This window comes from Etheostoma spectabile, chromosome 6 (genome assembly GCF_008692095.1).
Source record: "Etheostoma spectabile isolate EspeVRDwgs_2016 chromosome 6, UIUC_Espe_1.0, whole genome shotgun sequence".
NCBI lineage: Eukaryota > Metazoa > Chordata > Actinopteri > Perciformes > Percidae > Etheostoma > Etheostoma spectabile.
The window spans coordinates 19,638,542-19,644,675 of NC_045738.1; positions in this window are offsets into that span (position 1 = coordinate 19,638,542).

Genomic DNA, 6,134 nt, shown 5'->3' on the forward strand with positions numbered 1-6,134 from the left:
CCCACCACTGTTTCAACCAAACACACACGGAGTAGACATTCGGATTCCACTGCATGGATGCGATCAACAACCCTGACAACCATTTGTACGTTAGTATTTCTAGACATTTGAAGGTGAAGTTAATCCTGGAGGTAAACAGTGCATCAGCTGCTGGCTGATGTGGACTGTGTGCCTTCACTGTCAGCTGACGTGTTTATCTCGATGGTACTTCTCACTGCTACAGAAATGTGTGGGAATGTTATCGACTGGGGCTCTGCAGTGCAACACACACACACACACACACACACACACACACACACACACACACACACTTCCTGTTTACACAAAACAAAAGGAAAACTGGAAAGACCAACCTATGGCTGACTCTAACAGAGGGAGCAGGTTGGATCTTGACACTAATGGCAGTTGCATTGCCAGCAGCTGGTAGGTTGGCTTTCAATTGTCTTTTTCAGGGCAGCGCTTCAAAGTCTACCTTGCTATTCAAAGCAGGGACAAAAGGCCAAGGCTGGGAAGCTTTAATGAATCGCAGCTGGAGTGAAAGCTCTTGCTATTCCTGTTCAACAACAACCTCGAATAGCCTCCGAACAAAAACACGATCCCCCTTTACTGTAAGTTCATGGAAATGTGGTCGCAGTCGTATACACCCTTATTCACATATTATATTAGTACTCAATGTTCCCAGGACTTCCCCCAGATCTCTGGCCCGACGCCTGCCTGTATCCTAATCCTGGTTCCTCCCAAACACAGCCACACTCTGCTCCACTCTCTGAACTTCATGTCAAAGTTTGAAAGCATGCTTTGTAAAATACTGTACCAATAACAAGTTCTGCTTTTAAACTGCAAAGATGAAACAGGAGCAATGAAAGAGGGCGCTGTGGATGGACATGTGTTTACACGTATATGACTTCGCCAAAGACAAGCCCGCTCTTGTGTGTTGGCTTTTAAATGCCTCACAAAGTAAATTTGCTTTACGAGGAAGCAAACACGCTCAGCTGATGGACGAGCTGGGAAAAGAAAACAGAGAGCGAGCAAACAGACACTTTTAGAGGACGTCCTAGTTAAGAAGCACCAATAAATGACATCAAGGTTATACAGTTTAGGGGGGAAATGAGAGGAAAACACAGGCAGAAGCATGTGGTCAGCACCAATGTGGAACAACGTTTCTGCTGCCGTAGCTCAGAAAAGCTGATAGTCATGACAATAGGGAGTAAAGGTCAGACGTCAGGAAGCAGAAATAATAACGAGAAGTTCAATTCATTAATCTTTTTCATCCGATGAATGCACAGGCCCAGCATGACGGAGGAAGAGAAATGAAAGTCAGTGAGCTAAGTGTGGATTTAACCAGATTCGATTTTGCTTGGAAAAGCAGACCGCATAGCTGATTTAAAAGACGTCATCATGATGTCACCCACTTCCTGTGTACAGGGTGACCGACTGCGTGATTTGGCCGGATGCTCCACAGTTGGCTAATCTGAAATACTGAAGAGTGTGGAGGGGGGGGAGGGAGGGACAGTGTGGACAAAGTTTAAAGTAGTAGCATCAGACCATCCAACTGTATAACTTCATTGCACAAGATTGAGGAATTTTAATTACTGTAAGCAGGTTCACATGGGCACCACCTGACTCTAGACCAGAAAGAAGGACAAGGGTGAATCATGAGCTGGTACTTCACCAAAAACAGTCCCTGAGGGATTGCACGTTAGGTGTAAAAAAAAAAAAAAGATTGCTTCTTTTGTTTGAGAGCCCAAAGACTGTGTTGAAATTGAACTTTATGGCAAGAACAGATAGACATGGGTGTGTTTTGGCTTCTTTTTTGAAGACTTGTTTTCTTAATTTATTTTGTAGAAGAAACATTATTATTCATCTCATACAATTGTACAGTACAATGTAGTGAAATTCAATCCTCGCATTTAACCCATCCTAAGCATTAGGAGCAGTGGACGGCCACATAGCGGGACACAAAGCGGGCCGACCCTCTCTATCCCTGAGCCACAGCCACCCTGTTTGTTTTAATAGGCCACGCCAAAACAGGGCAGTTATCATGTTGGTGAGGGTTCACGTCTCACAATCAAGTAACAATAAAGTCGCGTTTACGGCTCTCCTCCACTCAACTCACTTACTTGCTTAGTAGCAGGTGGGCTACTTTTCCGTTTCGCTTTCCACTGCAGATAGTTGGCTCCTCCCACAGCGGCTAGGCGGGATTCCCAGCTAAATGTCAAAGCGTCCCTGCGTGAAACTGCCGTTCTAGTATTGGCTCAGCTCGCTCGAAAACTTGGACCAAAGTAATAATAAAAAAGTCCAGTTGAGCCGTATTGTTCAGTGGAAATGCAGCAATAGACACACAGATGTGTGTAGCCTCGTGTTTGGACCGCGGGAGATGTAACGGTTCTTTTAACACAATTATGTGACATAAATCAATAGCCCAGGTTCTAAATACTGCACGCGTACTAACACAGCTAAGGAAACTACGGTCTGCAATCTACAACTACAGCAAGACAGAAGCAGCAAGCGTCAAAGGATAAACTACCAACATGCGTGTTAAAGACTTTTTGTAGCTTTCCATTTACCCCCCGTGGCTATTGGTATTGGTGCCAGTTGGTCACAACAAATTCTCAAAGGTTTTAATAAAACATTTTCTACAGAAATTGTCATGTCCACATAAAGGCATGTCAAATGGTTTTCACACATTAAAGTTTTCAGTTGTTGCTCATGTGGCAGAGCCCTTTCACTCCGAACAATCAATGAGCCAGAGTTGATGCATGTATCTGGATTGAGACAAAGTCAGTGAATTTAACCATGTTTTTGATGAAAATATTAAAATGTACAGTACAGGATAAAGAACAGCAGGACTATATAGATATATAATTTGTGCATAATCAATCAAAGGGTATTTTTTACAAGAAAAGATGTAAAGATATTATATAGAGGACTTCACACGTCCAATGTGTTGGCTCCAATGCCGGACAGATTTTGTCAATATACCCCAACCCAACACAACATGCCTTAATTCATTTTTAAACAAAAAGACTCACATTTCCAAAGGAAATAGTTCTGTATTTTCGCATATGTTGCGCTGTTTTTGTTTATCAGTTGAAATTTGTGGAGTTGGAGCTTTTAGTCTAAAGGATTCCGGTTGGAGAACTGGTTACTGAACTTTTGTTGCTCCAGCAGGAAATACACAACAGATTTCTGATCCCAACCTCGAAGAAATTAAACTTTTAACAGCCATTTATTTAAGTCCAGAGGGGCTGAGTGTATCCCATTAAAAAGCTTAATTTTGGGTGGAATATCACTTTAACACAGCCGCTTTGATCAGCGACTGAAACTTGTGTAGGAGTGTCTGTAAAACTGCAAAATGAAACTCGAGCACTGTTTCTTTAAGAGCGTGGGCGAGGATAGTGAAAGAATGTGGGGAGCCGGCCAAACACTGGCTCACATTTTCTAAACAGAGACGTGTATTTCCCCTCTCCGCTGACGCCAGTGTCAGGGCCTTTAATTAAGTCAGATGGGTGTGTGGGAGGCAAAAGTTGGCCAGTATTTCACTCAAAACATTGAAGGTGTGAGATTCTTTTGAAGGTAAAACCGAGACATCTATCTGTGGGGGCTGATAAAAGCACAGACACAGAAAACCGTGCTTTTCTGGATGTGACCTGAGGCCATGAAAAGGAAAGGACTGAAACTTAAGAAAAACTGAGATATCATAGAAAATTAAGATATGTTCGGTAAAAAAAATCTTCTTAAATGGGTCTTATTACACATGCTAGAAGCTTGTAGCGCGTGTCTTATGCTTGAGACATGATTTGAATGCAGACTCTAATATTGGATGCATGTAATCCAAACAGCATATACCAGACGGAGAAAACATGGAAAAAGATCAGAAAGAGGACTTATAAGCATTCCTAGAACATTAGGTCATGTGCAAGACAGAAAGTTACATAATTCGGACAGCAGATGTCTTGGTTTCTTAGCAGATTCAGAGACTGTATCTATGTTTTGAATCTCAAGTCATTCGGTTCATAAGGTAGTCTGCCATCGTCTCCCTCACTCTCCTCAAAAGGACTACCAGGTAACTTCTATAATCCTTTAATAAAAATGCAGTCGCAAACCAGAGCATGCCTGACGTACTTTTAAGAGTGCACACTGAAACTCATCCAGAGAAACATAACACTGTTGCTGCTGTCTTTATGTAGGCCGCGGAGCCCCTTCAGGGTCCAGTGAAGGGCTCTCTGCATTCCTTCACGCTAAGCTCTTGTTTTTCTGGACCCACGCGAGCACGGCTGGACGTTGAGACTGAAAACCCCTCGGATCACTGAGTCTGTGCAGCACATTTCATGTGCAGTTTGGGCCCGATGCATGTGACACACAGACAGACAGGTTTGGCATTACACCTGCATGGACAGTCCAGCATAACAGCTCTGTTGTCCTTTTTGGATTCCAGGCTTTTAGCCGAGAAAGACAATATCTACATCACATGAACTATTTGCTGCTTCCAGCAAGTCCAATATGTGAAGCTATGCCTTGTTTTTTTCTGTTTAATATCAAAGTGAATCTCTTTGGGCTTTGGACTGTCAGATGAATAAATGGACAAATAGTTGACAGAAAAAAATGTTTTCTGTGCTAAAAGATTTGCCATCACATGCGTAAGAATGGGGCACAAATATTACTACACTATTGGGCTTCACTGAATCAATTTTAACTTGGGAAATGGACATCTCTAGCAACATCAACTCTGGTGTTCTCCCCCCCCCCGCATGTTTCCTTGGATCAGGGAGGCTCCATACTCATGGCTGCAGTTGTTGCCGGGGTCCTGCTACATGTCCTGCGATGCCCTGTTGCATCCTGCTACGCTCTGCTGGGCCTTGTAATGCCGTGCAGTGCTCTGCTATGCCATGAACTACTACGAACTACTATTTTTAGTCACTGTTCCATTATCTTTTACTGTGACTGTTATTGCCATTATTCATTCAACCCCAACCGGCCGTCCGACTCCGCCTACCAAGAGCCTGGGTCTGTCTAAAAGGAGTTTTTCCTCACCACTGTCGCACTGTCGCTTGCTCTGGAGGGAACTACTAGAACTGTTGGGTCCTTGTATATTATAGAGTGTGGTCTAGACCTACTCTATCTGTAAAGTGTCTCGAAATAACTCTTGTTATGAATATGAATTAATTGAATTGAACAGATTAGTGGATGATGAAAACAGAACTTGTTTGCTGTATTTTTCTAGATTGATATGAGGTCAGCATCAACTCCCAATTTTGGCCAACCATACTCCACCTCCAACAAGAGTCGGTTTACATTTAAAAGTTGCTGACGATTTTTCGTTGATTTGATTATTCAAATTTGGTTTTGTAACTTTGATTCCACACACTTCAAGCCTAAAAGTCCTCTCAAATATTAGCTGTCAGCAGTTAACCAAGAACAAAATCTGCCTACACAAAGCCAGCCATCATTTACGATGTTCTTTACATAACAAACACGTGAGGGTAAGAAATAGGGGACAAAATAAACAGGTTCACCATTGTCATTCCATATGTAGTTTCAGTTTTCTAAACCAAGATAGGCGCTTGGGGACATAAAGACATCAGCTCTGAAAAGAGACTCTCCTTGACCCTGACTGGGTGTCCGTGGATCAAATGCAGTCAATGACCTGAGAACGGACACGTATGTCTATTATTAATCAGTGCTTGTGACACTACGTCGTCACCTGGGAATGTTCTCTCAGAAACGCTCCATTCCATCTGTCTCACGCCTATCATGTTTCATCCCCAGAACCCGACACAGTTTCAATCGACAGTGACACCTATTTCCTCAAGTCAACCTGGAGGGGGATGGTGGCAACAGTTACTTCAGTTAAGAATTGATCACAAAAAGCAAAGGCTGTGTCTCAAATTTCATACCTCCATACTTACACTTCCTATTTTGAGTGCATATGTGTGTTCACACTGAGAAGTACGGCAAAATGCAGTACACCATCTGTAGCTTTGGAGGAGGAGGGGGGGGGAGGTGGAAGCAGCCTTGACCAACTGCCACTTTGCTTGTTTGAAAGCCATGATGTCTCTCTCTCATGGGAAAGGCAAAGCAGGGGTGGCTGTGGCTCAGTGGTAGAGCGGTTGCCTGCCAATCGGAAGGTTGGT